The following is a 16,355-nucleotide window of genomic DNA, read 5'->3' as shown; positions in this document are numbered from 1 at the left end:
TTGGAACCTCACAGCAAAAAGATTCGCATTTAGTCTGTGGACCAGAAACCCTCAAACTCCAGTAATGATGTTTGCCAGTCTGCAAGTTCTAGCATATACTTTGCATCTGTCCTGAAATCACCTCCCTTTTAGAAACATATGTATCTCTCTATTTACTGTTATCTTAAGCATTCGTAGTCACAATATCATGGATTTGCCTTGCCAGTTGTATTTTTCCCCTAACACATCAAAGTAAGTGCACAGGTATTAAACTACCGAGGACGTGCTTGCCCTCCTCCAAAATGGGGACTCGTGTCTGCCTTTGGAAACCAGGACTGTGGGTTTAGGCAGCTTGGAGGTTTGACCCCGTCTGGACTACAGAAGGATTTCTCAGAGGTTAGAAGGCATAGGGGAGGCACTCCTGGGAATCTGCCCTTGTCCCATGACAAAGGTCTGGGCGTACCAGCATGCCCCCAAGCTGAAAGTGCCACTCCCACCCCAGCAAAACCCCTCCTTGGCCTCAGCTCTCTGGCTTCACCTGAGCCCACTCCTGATCCGCTTTCTCCCAGCCAAGCGCCGCTGCGGCCGTGCTGACCTCAATGACTAACACACATTCCTGGCCTAGTTACACAGCCCCTCGCCTCGCGTATTTATAGCCACCTCCCAACTCCACTCACGCCTCTGAGGGAGGCCTGGCCCTTCTTTGAAAGCTCCTTTCACTACCCCTGCTCTGCCCCGGGCCCCGCTTTCACTGGCAGGTGCTGTCAGTCTCCCCTCTGTCGGGGACAGGTGTGGGGCAGGGATTTTGTTCTGTGTGGCCATGGGCAAGTGGCTTCCCCTCCCTGGACCTCATCTATAAAGTGAGAGCCATCATACTCTCCGGCCAGGCTGGGCTGTGGCGAAGATCAACTGAGATATTTGTTCTGATATCATGAGTAATAACTAATGTTCATGGAACACCAACTATGCACTAGGTCCTGTCTGAACACTTGGCACATTATGAACTCATTTAATTCTTACAACAACCCCACGAGGGACATACTGGTATCATCATGCCAATTTTGTAGAGGAGGAAACTGAGGAACAGAAAAGTTAGGCGCTTGCCCAAGGTCAAACAGCTAGCTGGGATTCAAACCAGACTCCAGAATCTGTACTCCGGGCATTGTGCTGAACCTGACACACAGAGTGGTCCTCAGCCATACTGTGGATTTGCCCTATTTGTTTCCTGCCTTTGGGGTCCCCTGAATTAGCTAAGCATGTCACTCACCGTCTGCAATAAAGTGGCCGAGGCGGGAGTGAATAATGAAGGTGCAATGTGCAATGTCTGGGCCTTTCAAGGGGTTATTGAGGACTTGGCTAATGAGGGAACAGAGCAAGAAAGAGAGAAGAGTCACAGCTGGGACTCCTGTCAAGGTGCCCAGCTTTACAGAGAGGTATGCTGATGCATGGCAGCATGGCAGGGCAGCATGGCAGGGCAGGCTGGCATCTGATGGTACGTGAGAGGCGTTAGAGTTCTAGGAGTGGAGAACTCAGTTCCTGTGTCCCCTGCCCCTACCCCACCTCTGACATCTCTCATCCTTGATCTCAAAGGAGGAAAGCTTCCAATGAATGTTTCGATATAAAGGTTTTAGGAACTTAAGCCACCTCATCCCATGAATGTTATAGTTCCAAAAGAAGATTCCAAGAGGGACAAGAGAACAAATATTGTTTGGGTGTTTACTGTGTGTGTGGCACTGAGCCAGGCACTCAGCAGTCACTTGTTCATTCAACAAACATTGGCTCAGAACTCACTCCACTCTCTGTGCCAGCACTGATGCTGCCTGCCTTGCATGTGGAGACTTCTGGACCAGGATACCTGCCTAGCAAGTGGCAGGGCTGGGATCGAATGCAGGGGTTTTTCTCACACCATACAATTGCTAATGGCGGGTGCAGGGACATCTGACTTCACCTCCTCATACCCTTTCCCATATAGATTTGGTGCAGCCCAGTTTTTCAGGTCCCCAACCTGATCCCTCATGGTCACTGGGACATGTTGCTGTTCCTAAAATCAGCCCTAACAGATAAAACCATACTCCCAACCTCAAAGGAAGCTCCAAGCTGTGGTTTCTGGATTCTGGAATTGAAGAGAAGTGTCGGCTGCCTGTCCTTAGCCAGAAAATTAATGGCCGACCCTGATTTAATTAGCTTTTCCTTACAATGATTTAGGGAAGCCTGTAATTAGCTCAGGGGCCTGGAGGGAGAGGCCCAGGTGTTGGAGCCAGCGCTGGAGCAAGCAGCAGGTGAGGGGGGTGCTGGTTTTAAGATCAGACTCCTGCCCTTGCGAGGTAATAGTGGAGCTTGGGAGAACCCCTCACCTCCTCACTGTGGGAGGCGGATGGAGAGAAATCCTAAATGAATGCAGAAGAAGAGAGGGTGGACTTAGAGATTATAAAAATATTGTTTTACTTTTTTTTTTTTTGAGACAGAGTCTCATTCTGTCACCCGGGCTGGAATGCAGGGCGCAATCTCGGCTCACTGCAACCTCAACCTCCTGGGTTCAAGTGATTCTTGTTCCTCAGTCTCCCGAGCAGCTGGGATTACAGGTGTGCACCACCACGCCCAGCTAATTTCTGTATTTTTAGTAGAGATGGGGTTTCGCCAGGTTGGTCTTGAACTCCTAATCTCAAGTGATCTGCCTGCCTGGGCCTCCCAAACTGCTAGGATTACAGGCGTGAGCCACCACACCTGGCCTCTTTTTTTCCCCCTTTTTTTCTTTGCCTACCCAAATAAAAAAGAGTGCCTTTCCATTTTGATTTGCACTGGAACAAACTATATGGCATACGTGGCTTCTGCAGGCCACACATCACTGCAGGTTCAGAGTGGCAACTAGACTATGTCACTGCAGATAAACTCTCCAAGCCCCTCGCACATGGCTGTGGCAATCCTCCCACAATGTCAGGTGTTAAAGCCAGATTTTTCCAGCTAATAACAGGGCAGACTCTGTTCGCAGTTCTGAGGAGGGGGCTCCCAGAACAGGGTCTGCATTTCATGCAAGGTAAGTGGATATTAGCCAGACATTGGACAAGGTTTTGCCTGAGACCCTTGCCAGCTTCAGACTTCTGGGGCACGCACATCCCAAGGAGTAGATTGTCCCTCTGTGGCACCCTAGCCCCTGTGTGACCTGCCTTAGTGGGTTTCCCGCCAAGCCCCGCACCTGCCCCCACACAAATCCTCACAGGGAAGCAGAGCCAATCCTACGTCTCAAGAATTTAGTCTTGATCTGGAGGCATCAGAGAAGCCCCGATAAACAATCAGTCAAGTAACAGTGAAGAGTTTGCAAGCTATCTTTGAGGATAAGATGGTATCCAGGACCAGAAAATCCTTCATTCATGAACTTTCAGTTTGGGAACTTTCATGGGCATGAATACACCCATAGCCAGTGGATAATGTCGGTGATTATGGACAGGTGTTTTAATCTCTGGGCCATTTGTTCTTGATCCAGACTGATTTGTCTGTTGATACTCCTTTTTAAGGTGTTTTAAGGACACTGTTAATCCCTCCAAGTCCAACCAATACAGAAGCAGTGAGAGTGTGGAAATTGTGAAAAGTGATTGTGGGAACGGAGGTGAAATGTCACTGTTTAGAGATGTATACACCCAAGGTGCTTGTATTGTGACATCTGAGATGTAGAGACAAGTTGATTGTGAACTCCTTAGGGAGTTAGTCTGAGTGTGAATGTAGAGCCAGAGGTGGCCATGGGCTACATTTGGAAGGAACAACAGCATTTCTGCTGCCACTTTCAGAATGCCTACTCTGTGTCAGAGGCCATGCCAGCCACATACATCATCTCTACCGCTAGGGAGGCAATATTAGCCCATTTACAGAAGAGGAGACTGAGAGTCAGCGAGGGGAGGTAACTTATCAAAGACTATCCAGCCAGGCAGGGCAGTGTTTGGACTTCAACCCAGGTTTGTCAGGTAACAGTCTGTGTTCTTTCACACTTCACAGTGGTGGGACAGTGGGGCTGGGGATTGAAAGACAAGGGGGATTAAGTGGGTGAGCACAAGGCAGAAAGGAAAATGAATGTAAGATTTTATTTTTAAAAATGTATGCTGTGTACCTACTGTGAGCCAGGTTGCCAAGATGAAAAGTGCAGTGTCCACCCGCCAGCTCCTCGTGGTCCCGTGTATGTGTACTGCTGTGCCCTATTTGAGGAGGCTTCCTTTCCAGTACATGTGTATTGCTTTTTCTCAGCTGCTGTGCTTATCCCCCTCATCATAACAACCCTCTGTGTGAGGCTCAGAGAGGTTAGTTGGTTGTCTCAAGATCACACAGCTGGTAAGTAGAGGAGCTGGGATTTGATCCCACATCCGTTTGACTGCACAGCCTGAGACCTTCTCTGGGATCCTGTCTTCCCTGTGACCATCATGCCTATCTCCCTTCTACTTCCTGGTCATTCCACTGGAAGTAACTTTCTTTGTGCATAGCTTCTGCTGAAGCCAGTGTTGGACTTGTTAGCTGGAGAAAGGAGATGTATTTGGAAACCACCCAAGAAAAAGACACTTGAAATAACTTTTCTCAGTAGCCCTTACTGCTAAAATGTGCTGAATCCCGAACAGGAGTAGGCCTCTGAAGGACTCACATCCACACCATCCGTTTATCTGGGATCTACAGCTGACGGTGCACTTTCGAAGTCATTACCTCATAGAGCCTCACAGCAGCCCTGGGGTGGGTGTCCTGCATCTCGTTTTACAGATGAAGAAGCTGGAGGCTCAGAGAGGTAATGGGGCTTGCTCAAGGTCACATTCACACCTGGGGGTGACCTTGGATGCCTCATGTTTTCTCCCAGAGCCTGAGGTTCTTCAGCTGCAGAGATGGTGATGAAGATGTTGGCGTCCAGGGTTGCTCTGAGGACTACAGGAAAGAACACGGGTGGAAGAATTTAGCACAGGACCTGGCACACAATAGGTGCTCCACAGCTGACAGATGCACTGGACTCTTCAAAGTGAAGGTCACAGGTGTGGATAGTTAGGGTAAAGAGAGACCAAGAGTGAAAGGCTCTTGAGCCGCTGCTTGTGCAAACAGGTGGGCTGGCAGCTGCTGACAGTGACAATGGCTGGTTTTTATTGTTTAATCCTCCACAAGTGTCATATTCCATCCTCATCGCAAGCTGTACAAAGTGAGTTATGATTTTGTCCCCATTTTGTAGATGGGAAGGTGGAGGTGCAGGCAGGTTAAGTAGGTGGGAACCAGATAGCAGTTTTCAATAGAAAAGAATAAAACAACTCAAGTTCAGAGTATGACAAGCTTTTAACTTTCTCTTAAAAAATATCACTCTTAAAAGTCTCTCCTGAACATGTCTCCCAACTTTTGTTAGCCTCTCTAGAATTTACTTTGTGACTTCCTTCACCATAGAACTTACTCCTCTCTGGCAGGCCACCTTAGCCCTCATTGCTCATGGAAGGCGGAATCCTGGTGCCCAGCCTGCTGGGCCAGGGCTAGAAGTGAAGTTGGGTTCCATAAATTGCGAATCTTTGCTACAGCTTTGGAAGTGGTGAAGGGGAAGGCTCCTGCTTTATACCCAGTAGCACCTCTGACACATGGTGCAAATGGTGTCTGGCTAACCTAAATCATATTTCAAATATGCTATTGGAAAAACCCTGGTCCATGGGAAAAATGCCCCCTTGATGTTCCCTCCCCCACTTGATTACTCGGGGATCCTGGGTATGGCTGGTAGCAGGCGAGAGGAGAACTTGGCTCCATTAAGTGGTCAAATATATCAGAGCCCAAGCATTTATCTCTAGGCCTCCATTTCCTCTTCTCTAAAATGCAGAAAAAATAATAAAAGAAAGTGAACTGGCAGGACTAGACTGGAGGGAATCTACAAACCAGCTACTTGTGAGAGCAGCCCACTGAAAATACATTTGTTTGTTTTGCTCAGAGCTTAAAATAAAATTGAATTAAATGCCAATGTTTAAAAATTGGGGGATTGTGCATAAGAATCCAGATTTCTATCTTCTCTTAAAATATTGTGAGCACTGCCCATCCAGAGTTGGCTGGAGGCGGGTGAGGCCACAGAGATGAACATGTGGCCACTAGGTCATCCCCTCTCCAGATGACTTCATTAAGGGCACTTTCTCCCCTGGACTCAGGAGGTAAGTGAGTTTGTGACGCCTGGACCTGCATCCTGAACGTGGGAGCCCCTTCAAGGGAGGGGGTGGGCTTCTGGCACAAAACCTTTCCTATTTATTTAAAACACACTCATGATATGCCAGGGTTGTAGTAAACATATCAGGTCCAATTCTAAGCACTATACCCACACCAGGCAACTACTTAGTTCTCACAGCCACTTCCTGAGGTGAGTGCCATTGCTATCATACCCATTTTGCAGATGAGGATGCCGAGGCACAGAGAGGTTAACTCACTTGGCCAAAGTCACATGACCGGTAAGTGGTGGCATTGGGATTTAATCCCTGGCAGCTCTGCCTCCAAATCCATGCTCTAACCATTGTACAATGCTGCTCCTCTTCCTCTTTTCTGGGAGAATGGCCAGTCTTACGGCTTTGTCCAAGTTTCCGTCTCTCAATATGACAACTAATTCATCATCTCCCCAGCTCTCCTTCCCTCTTCTATTTATTACTTCCCTCCCTCATGTCAATCAACTTCTTTAACCTGAACAGCCCTCTAAGGACAGGTATACTATTTTCCCCGTGTTGGGGCGAGGACATTGAGACACACAGAGGTTAAGTAACCTCTCCTGGCTAGAGGTGGGAGAGTCAGGGTTTGACCCTGGCCATCTGTTTGCAGAGTCCATGCTCTTGGCACTCTCTAACACCCTGGAATCCCCTCAACCACCCAGCTTGCCATTCATTTCTTCCATCCTGTGTTTTTTTCACTTAGCCATCCATCCAACACTCCACCAACACCTTGTGCTCATGCCACCCCTGTGCTGGGCATGGGAGGCTCAGAGACACCTGCATCGAGACTGGCAGGAGTGACATCCTGCTCTCAGAACAGGAGCTGCCTATGAACACTCCCTCTGGGGCCAAGGCCAGTGGGAGAACTGGTTTTCAACGAACAGCCCTGGAGAGTTCAGGAGGAGGCAGCAGAGGGGAAGCTGTGTGGCCAGCTTCCTGCAGAGGTGAGTTCACTGTAAGGCACTTACAGATTCAAGGAGACCCCAGCACCCCTGACACCCTCATCCCCTAACTCCACCCTTGGCAGCTAGAGCACCGACCAGCCTTTTGGTTGTAGTTAGTCCACTGCTCCTGTGGGGCCCTGAGTAAGAGGCTTTGCTCTTCTGGGCCTCAGTTTCCTTATCTGTAAAATATCTGGAAATAACCTTTTTGTTTTAGAACAGTTTTAGATTTACAAAAAAATTCCTAAAGACAATACAGAGAGTTCTTCTCTGTCCTGCATTCAGTTTCCCCTATTAGTCACATCTTCTATTAGAATGGTACCTTTCTCGTAATCAATGAATCAATATTGATATGTTGATACTAATGAACACCCGCACTTTATTCACATGTCCTCTGTTTTTACCTAACACCCTTTTCCTCTTCCAGGCCCCCATCTAGGGTGCTGCATTGTATTTAGTCATCATGTCTCCTTAGGTTCCTCTCGGCTGGGACAGTTTTGCAGAATATTATTTGGAAAAAATAAATTTGAATACCTTAGAAGGAATATTTTGGGCTACAAGCAATATTTTAATGTGGGTGGTGGTTACACCAGTGTAAACACATGTAAAAAGTGGTACATTTAAAATTAGTGCACTTTATCTACTATGTGTATCATGGCTCAATAAAAAAAAAGATTCTCCAATTTGCCACAGTCCCCAGGACACCCTGTTATATTTCACTCTTTCTCTGTCATTGTTTTGTATCATCTGCTTCACAACCGTATTCATTACACGGTAGATGAATAAGACCCTTCTAGTTTACTCATCTTCAAAGTGGGTATAATAATTTTCTACTTGATAAGGCTGTAGTGCAGATGAACTGGGACAATATATATCAAGTCCTTAATACAGTGCCTGGTGCATAATAAGTGTTCAAGAAATAGGAATGATGATTAACATTGTGTGTGTAATATTTGTATTATTAAAACAGGTGTGTGAGCCTTCCTTCTTCTTACAGTAAGCCCCATCCTCTCCTTCTCCTCTCTCCCCTGCCTCCTCTTTTATCTCTGTTCATCTCTGCCTGGGAGGGCCAGGAGGTGGGAGAGACAGAGCAAAGCCTGCAAAGATGGTGTGTACTGGCCAACAGAAGCAGAAGACCCTTGAGCATGACCCCCAGACTGTCCTCAAAGCCCAGGGAAGCTTTGGTGGAAGTTGGGGTTCCAATCATTCCCTATTTAAGGAGTTCCTTGGGGTGCGAGGAGCTTGAGGAGGTCTGCAGTTCCCAGATAGCTTCCTCCAAAGCTATATCCTGCCCCCTCAGAGAATTTCCCTGGCCAGTGATCCCTGGACACAGGGATTGGGAGGGCTTTTAGAGGGGTGCTGTGGGTCATGGGGACAAGGTAACCTCCAACCTGGGCTGTCTGCTGGCTCAGCCTCTTGGGGGGATGCCAGATTCCCCTGTGTGGCACCCCTAGACCCATGCCCAGAACCAATGAAGTCAGCGGGAACTGTCTGTGATGAGTGTGCAGAGGGCCAGAAGGACCCATTAGGGCCAGTGAGGGGGTATGGGGAGTGGAAAGAATAGGGACTGAGGGGTAGGAGGCCAGGGCTGGGTCCTGCCTTGCCCTCTGACTTGCTACATGACTGCTGGCAAGTCCCTTCCCCTCTCTGAGTCTCTATTTCCTAATAACAATAATAGTAACCATGATGATAGTGATGATGATGGTGGTGGTGGTGACAGTAGCTCCCAATTTCAGTGTAAGGCATGGGATAAGCCCTTTATGTGTACAGCGTAATTTCATCCTTATACGTAACCCACAAGCTAGGTCCTATTATTATCCCCATTTCACGTATTTTTAAAATGGGGTCAAGGGGTCGAGAGCGTGTGTAAGCCTTCCCAGCTAAACCGTTTGCAGACACAGGATTCAAACTCCAGTCTGTCTGACTCAGAAACTGACACCATGACCTAGGTCATCTCCTCTGTATTTGCACCTCTGAGATGGGCAGGTAGTTTTCCTTCCAGCATCAACCTTGCTGCCTCTGAGGGCGGCTCCCATGTTCAGGGAGGGAAAGGGGGCAGCTCAGAGCTAACACCTACCGGACACTTGTCTGTGTTGAAGGGCTCCCTCGCTTATCTCATCTGATCTTCACACAGCCTTATGAAATAGGAACTGTTACCACCACCCCCATTTTACAGGGTAGGAAACTGAGGCACAGAGAGATGGAGGTAAATGTCCAAATGGACACCTGGGTGTCAGGATTTGAACCTGGGTCTTCTCGCTCCAGAGCCCATGCTCTTGTATGCTTTCACCGCCCTTTGGAGAGAGCATGCTTATGGAGCCAGGTGAGGCCAGAGACAGTCCCTGCTGGGGCTCCTCATCAATACCTAAAGAGCTCGCCTGGGCCAGGGCTTGCCCTCCACTCTCCCTCCCAGACAAGGACTCAAAGCTTACAGGTTCCTCTCCTTATACTCTTTCCATCTCAGCAACCCCCTACCTCCCCACCACTGCCCTGCCCTGGACTGGAGACCCAGGCTTCTGGGGAGACCAACTAGTCCAGGGCTGTGGGGAGTGCCTCGCGAACCCAGCCTCCCATACCTGACCAGAGATGGCGGTGAATCACCCGGTGTCCCCGCTGGGTCCCAGGCCACGGACACAAGTACCCTCTCTGACTGCTCGACTCCGGCACCTAGTCACTGCAGAAGTCTGCAGCGTATGGCCACACCCTGCAAGGTGGCCACGGCACCCAGGCCTAGCTGCCAGCAGGGCTGCCTCCCTTTCTGGCCGGGGGATCAGTGAGGAAGGAGGCGGGGTGGGGAGGGGCAGGGGAGCGGGGCTGGCCACTAAGGTCTGTGGGCTGGCCTCCACAGTGCGGTAATTGGCAAAACAGTGGTCTCTGTCAAAAGCAACGTGGGTGGCGGGCATGACTCTGTGCCCCTGGCTTCTTCTTGGGCTTTTATTCTCATGAGCATGAGGCTGCTGATCCTATCAGCAACACCCTGGCTTCAGCCCTGGCTACCTGGAAGTTCTTTTGTTCTGAGGACTCTCTGTACAACTGGCTGGCATGGAGCAGCCCTGGGAACGTGGGGAAAGGGTGGCTATGACGCGTGCATCTGGCCCAACCCAAGGAGGCTTCCACTGAAACAAGTCACGTGGGGAGATGCCAGGCCAGGAGAGCCTGGGCCAAACAGCACAGAATCTTGCTTCCTCCAGGAAGCCTCTCCGGACTAAGGGGAAAAAAGGGTAACAGAAGCCCCCACCCACCTTGCCTCTGGGCCCCATGACACTCCTTGCTTGTGCCCTATAATGTGCCTGATCACTTTCTCTTCATAGAGAAACAGGAAGAAAACATTTATTGTTTCCTGCTGAGCAACTTGTCCTTCCTCCAGCATCCTTGGAGAAGGAGCACTTTCCACATGAGCAAGTTTCCCGGCTACTGTAATCTTCCCCCTTCACGTGCCAATGTGTGTTTTATCTTAAATATTTCTGGTGTAAGGAACACACTCCTGAATATATTTTTTCACTTTTATGTGAATTGATATTTTGCTAATCACAGCAACTCCTGTTTGACAAATAGCAGAATATCTATGCTGCAAACATATTATTTAGTCAACCTAGCGACTTCCTTCGCTTCCCAGCCTTTGCTTTTAAAAATATGGTTTAAGCAGGTGTGGTGGTTCATGCCTGTGATCCCAGCTACTTGCTTGGTGCTGGTGTCAGTGTGCGAATATGGATTGTAGGTTCTCAGTTCAAGCAATGTGGGAACCGCTCATATTCTGGATGGGGAAGCTTAGTTAACTTTCCCAGATCCATGAGATGACTGGGGAAGAAAAAAATGGAGAGCTGGCAATAAAGGGGGTCCAGCACTGACCCCCCACCTCTCTGGGCATCCCAGCCAAGCGGGGGTGATGGGCTCAGGTCTCTGTGCCACTTCCCACCTTCCCTGGGGAAGACTCAGGAATGGGTGTCATCTCAGAATGAAAGTCAAGTGACTGATGAGAGGGAGTAGGGGCTCCCCAGAGGTTCTCAGACCACCCAGGAAGGACATTACTTCTCTAGGTAAACAAAGACAGGAGGTGACCTAGGAAGAAAACCTCTTTCTCTCACCCTTTGAAGATCATTTTGGGAATGATCTTCCTGGCACTCCCCTATCCAACAACAGCCAGTTGCACACTTACCTGTTTTGTGGCCTTCCTGCCTGTAACCACCTTGAAAGCTAAGTCCCTGGCTTCCCTTGTTTCCGGAGTCTAGCACATGGTTGTGCTGAGAAAGAGCTCGGCTTCAAACGTACAGGCTCTTTATGTAAGATAATGACCCCACAGTCCCGGACTGGAGTTTAAGATGCCAATGGGCATCCCCTGGAAGCTAAGATATCAGTGATTTTTAGAAGGATGTCAGACTTTTAGAGAATGATGTAAAATATTTGGGAAGCTAAATGTCATGAAGGAACTGGTGGTCTGTCCAGAATCAGCTTCATATCATTACGATGGGGCTATGAGTTGAACTATGTCCTCCCAAAAAGATAGATTGAAGTCCTAACCTCTCACACCCCAGAATGTGAGGTACAGATGAGTATTTACAGAGGGTGTTTACAGAGGTGATTGTTAAAATGAGGCCATTAGAATGGGCCCTAATCTGGAATGACTTGGTGTCCTTACGAAAAAGGGGAACTTTGGACACAGAGGCACTCACTGGGGGAAGACGACGTGAAGGCAGGGGACTAGAGTGCTACTTCTCCACTCCAAGGAGCTCCAAAGATGGCCGGCGAACCACCTGAAGCCGGGAGAGAGGCCGGGAAAGAGCCAGCCTCACCATCCTCGGAGGGAACCAAGCCCTCTGACACCTTGTTCATTTCTGCTAGTTTGTGGTCATGTGTCACGGCAGCCCTAACAAACTAATACAGATGACAGACTCTCTTTTCCCAGTCCGCAGGTGGCTGAGAGAGACCTACACGGTCCCAGCAAAGGTACCTGGGGTCCTCACCATTTGAGGCGATTGTTCCCACTGGGGACCAACAAAAGAACAAAACTCACTGAGCAGTCGTCAATATTTCAGGCCCTAAGCTGGGCATATCCTATTTTCTCTTCCATTGAATCCTTCCAACATCCTCAAAAACGGGGGCTCGCATTTTAAAGAATATAAAACTGAGGTGGGAAGCACTTAAGTAAAACTTGTCCGGGATTGCACAGCCGGGACCTGCACCCGGCAGAGGGGAGACGACCTGCGGCCGGAGCGTCCCACCGCACCACGCCTCCTCCCCAAGCGAGGTCTTGTGCGATGGCTCCCTGGCTCTGATAAGTGGTTACCAGAGGTTTGGGGTGTATGTTGACGCAACCTCTTTGTTCCCTTCTCTGAATTTTAGACTGGGGCAGTCTGGCCACATAGGGGGCTCACGTTTTTCTCCTTCGTTCTCTCATTGAAGAGAACAGGATTGCAGGGAAAAGTTCAAACTCCCCAAAAGGATAAGCTGTTTAAGAATCCTCAAGTCCTTTTAAAGCCCTCCTTTGTGCCAATTTCCACCTTTTACAAAACACCTTCTCGAGCATGGGGCTCCCATCCCCCAGCACGGCCCCTCAGATGGGAATTACTGTCCACATTTTAAGGAGGGATGAGTCAGTTGCTTTGTAAACTGGTGTTGATTACAACTGCCTAATACATTGCTGATGTGGAAATTCTGCCGATTGAACTTATTTATAAGGAAAGATGCCTGTCATTTTTACTTAGAATGGGTTTCTGCTGGGGAGGATTTAGTTGTTGTTCTGGCACAGTCTTGGGGTAAAACATTTTCCATAAACGTTTTCTGACTCCACAACTTCCCTTAGTTGGTTTTCCTCTCTGGATGTTCCTGCTGGCAAAGAGAGTGACAAGATTCCTTGATTCCCTTATTGAGGCAGTGACTCGAGCTGCTTTGTGGTTGGAACATCTTGGCAGTTGCAGGAGGGGCAGGCTCTGGGAGGACCTTTCGCTCTGGCTCCAGAGAGAACAGGTCAGCCCTCAGGGTTGAGGGTCTGCTGGCACACACTCCCTCCCCCGGGGCTCAGCCCAGGCCTGCCCCAAAAGTAGTGCTGCTGAATGTCCCATCGACAGTGAGCCAGTGGCTTTGACCCCAGACTTGGAAACACAGACAGTGCCGGGTCAGAGTGCTGGTTCCCAGCAGATGCTACTTCTTCCGCCCGCACTTCATTTTACTGAAAATCTGAACTCCAGAGCCATACTACCTGGGTTCAAATCCCAACTCGGGTGGGATTAACACTGAACACTCTGCTTCAGTTTCTTTGTTTGTACAATGGGGATAAGAATGGTCATGTCTGTCTTATGGGGCTGTTGTGAGCACTAAATGATTAAAAATTTTAAAACATTTAGAACAGGCCCTGGCACAAAGCAAGCCCTGTATTAAGTGATTGCTATGGTGATTTTTGTGACTATTGTTGTTACTGTGAATTCGTTCAACCAACACGGGTTGTATGTGTGGAGAGAGATGCTGCTTCCTGGCAATCCAGGCATTGGACTTAACCACTCTGGGCCTTGCTGTCCTCTTCTGTGAAATGAGGATAACAAAGTTGTACATGACACAGGCTGGTGGTGAGGACAAGGGGCTCATCGCAATGCCTGGCACTCAGTGAGTACTTAGGGACTCCTAGGCACTGAGATGATTATTAACATTAGTGTGACTGTGATTCCTACTGGCCATCAGGTCAGGCCCTCCATCGCTGCCCTTGGAGAAACTTAGAATCACCTTGGACAGAGCCACTTCTGAGGCTAGAAGGTCACCACTTAGGGTCTGGGTGGCCCTCATGTCCTCCCTGGATTCTCCCCGCCTCACCCCCTGGTACCCCCAACCTAGAACTGTGATCTGGCCCTTCCTGATGTGCCCCTCACCCCCCAATCCTCTCCTGGCTTTGGAGGGATGTTTCTCAAACATTGATCGGACCACTGGAAACCCCCAATAACTTCACCACTGCACATAGATTGTAATTCAAACTCCTCACAGGGGCCCTCTGCTCACATTACCACTTTATCTTGGGCCCTGTTCATCCCTCCCCAGTCCCACTGAGGCCAGGGGTCTCTTTGTCCCATTCATAAAGGTACATGAGAGGTGAATAAAAGTATAACAATGACTGCACATAGAGGGTGCTCAATAAACACTTGTAACCAAATAAACAGGTAGCTAAGCCCTGGCTTCAAGCATCCTTTAGAGAGAAGATGATGCATCTTTGTTATTATATAACAAAACAGGTTGAATTCCATGGTGAAAATTCCACTACCTGGTTTCCACTGATGGGCATGGGAAGCCTTCGTCAACCCATCTCAGGAGGAGGAGAGGAGCGATGTCACCGTCTCTCCCTGAGGATGGCTCGTGGATGGCTCTCCTCAACCTCCTTCCCCACCTACGCCTGTCAAAAGCTGCTGGGTTTAGATGCTCAAGTTTCTGTTCCATATTATGATCATTTAATATTCAAGAGATGGCATTAAATAAATATGTGAGCAATTATGTAATGTGTTTGGAAACAATCTGGTTCGTCCCGAAGTGCTTGGGCGAGAAACCAAACTTTAGCGAAGCAAGAGGTCTGGGTGGTGTCTGCAGGCTGAACAGGGAGGCACGTGGCCCATCTGCTTGTTTGCTCCCTCCCTGAGTTGAGTCTGTGGTTATTCATCTTCAGGCAGGCACAAAGCCAGTAGGAAGCCAGTGATGCTGGCTTGTACAGTTAGAAGCTCAGGGTTGCATGCTGGCTGCAAAGTTTCTTCTCTCTGGGCATCAGTTTTCTCATTTGTGAAAAGGGCTAATGGTGGCTACTGGGAAGGTCAGATGAGATGACAACTCTAAGCTCTGGCTCTGAGGACAAGCTTGTGCAACATAAGTTGTGTCTGATGCTGAAAGATAAGCAGTGAGAGCTCTGATCTCTTACATGTTGGGTCCATGGGGCATGCACTCCAAGATTTGTATATCACCCTAATGTAAGTTTGGCCAATCAAGGCAAATAGCAGAGGCCCCAAGAAAGGGCTTCAGGAGCACAGAGGAAGACATGGTTGATTTCAGCAAGGAGCCAAAGAAATCTCACAGAGCTGCTGTATATGCTGGCTCTGGAAGGTTGAGTGGTGTTCTGGCCTCAGAGAGATGGCTGCCCCATTTAACTAACAGGCATCAGGCACCTAGCAGGTCTATTCATTTGATAAGTATTTAATGAGCACCTACTATGTTCCAGCTACGCTGCTAAGCACTTGACATGAATCATCTGCAAAATACTGTTTTATAGATGAGGGATCTGAGACTCAGAGGGGCTGTCCCAGTTGCAGAACTAGTATTTGAACCTGGGACTGAGTCCAGCTGCCAAGCTCTCAATAACCAATAAACATACCACTGCCACCCAGCTGGCCTGTCCTGTCCTCTCTGTCAGCACTTAGCACATATCCCAGCAAGCCCACCTGACTACCCCACCTCCAAGACTTCATGCGCAGGCTGAGGCATGGCCCAGAGGGTAGAAGAATGAAGCAGGACCAGGTGAGGTGTCTGGTTTTTCTTTTCATTCAGGCACCGGTCTATCCTCCCACGGCAGAGGCAGTGTCAGATCCGCCTGGGCTCCCCAGTGCCAGTGCTGGGACAGACCCTGGATTGATAACCATCCACCATGTGACATGATGGGGCCTTCCTCCTCCACAGTCTACACCATGCTCCTAATTCAAATGCCATACGGCTTCCAGGGAATTTCCCCAAACCGGCCCAATGTTGCATAAATAATACACATGTCCCCGATAGGATGACAGAGAGAAGAGAGCTGCTTTTAAACACTGGGTTCCTGCTCAGTTGACCCTCCATTGGCAGCCCCCACCCCCAGCAGCTCTCTTCCCAGGCTGATACCCCCCAGTCAAGCCCCCGTCTCCAACTCACCCCTCCACGTCTCTTCTGGTTAAATGAGAGGTGTCAGGGTTGAGAAACTGGGGCCCATGTCTTGCTGGCTGTAGGGACTGGGTGACGAAGTTCAGCTCTGGAAAAGGGGAAAGATGGCATTAGTTATGGGTGGGTGACATGACAGGGACCCAGGTCAGAAAGGAGAAGGGAAGGTAACCGTGGTGTGGAGTGTCCCCAATGCACTGGCTCTAGGCTAGGGACAGGTTTGACAAGGACCTAGCCCTTGCCTTCTGCATTCAGACCAGCCTGGATGGGCTTTGCCCCTCCTGGGCCCCAGAGACCATCTCAGGGGTGCAAGCCCACCTGCTGGCAGGGGTCTCCCTGTCTGAGACTGGGAAGGTTGAGTGGCAGGCCCCAGAGAGAGGGCTGCCCC

The 16,355-nt window shown here is 49.3% G+C and overlaps 1 protein-coding gene across 12 annotated transcripts in view; it reads right to left on the bottom strand.

Annotated features, from left to right (window-relative positions):
* ATP2B2 (ATPase plasma membrane Ca2+ transporting 2) overlaps positions 1-16,355 on the bottom strand; it is a 388,078-nt gene that overhangs the window by 200,149 nt on the left and 171,574 nt on the right. For all 12 annotated transcript variants that reach the window (XM_030801577.1, XM_030801576.1, XM_030801580.1 and 9 more), the window contains one exon: positions 15,962-16,058. The gene's annotated coding sequence lies outside the window, so the exon portion shown is untranslated. The remainder of the gene's footprint in view (positions 1-15,961; positions 16,059-16,355) is intronic.

The sequence above is a fragment of the Nomascus leucogenys genome, chromosome 21 (genome assembly GCF_006542625.1).
Source record: "Nomascus leucogenys isolate Asia chromosome 21, Asia_NLE_v1, whole genome shotgun sequence".
Lineage (NCBI taxonomy): Eukaryota > Metazoa > Chordata > Mammalia > Primates > Hylobatidae > Nomascus > Nomascus leucogenys.
The sequence above is the reverse complement of the archived record's forward strand: the minus strand, read 5'-3'. Positions and strand labels throughout refer to the sequence as shown.